We start from the raw sequence: 627 nt of genomic DNA on the forward strand, positions 1-627 counted from the left end.
TGAGAGGGCCAAAATATTAGAAATCCAATCCACTTTATTTGTATAGCACTATGTTTTAGCAAACACAAAGTTTCCAAAGCGCTGCACAACAAGATAAAACACAATAAATAAATAACACAATAAAGACATGAAGCAGACAATAAGAAAAATAAAAAACAATAAAATACAATAAATAAAAAGCACTGCAGGATAAAACACAATAAATAAATAACACAATAAAAACATGAAGCAGACAATAAGAAAGATAAAAAAAACAATAAAATACAATAAAATAAATAAAAAGCATTGCCTGCACAGGATAAAAAATATGCATGTATACACATAAAATCAATGAAAAGAGGTAACACCTTCAATATAATATAATGCACTCCCACAGTCACACTGTAACATATCTGAGTAAATGTCTCCTCCTGCTGTTAATAAAGCAGACAGCTACACACACACACACACACACACACACACACACACAAAGGTGCAAATCTGACTGTGAGTGTGTCATGTGACCGTCTGCAGGCGCCTCCAGATGTTTCCAGCTGCTGTCTGTCTGTCTGTCTGTCTGCCTGCCTGTCTGTCTGCCTGTCTGTCTGTCTGTCTGTCTGTCTGCCTGCCTGTCTGCCTGTCTGTCTG

The sequence above is a fragment of the Larimichthys crocea genome, chromosome XVIII (genome assembly GCF_000972845.2).
Source record: "Larimichthys crocea isolate SSNF chromosome XVIII, L_crocea_2.0, whole genome shotgun sequence".
Lineage (NCBI taxonomy): Eukaryota > Metazoa > Chordata > Actinopteri > Sciaenidae > Larimichthys > Larimichthys crocea.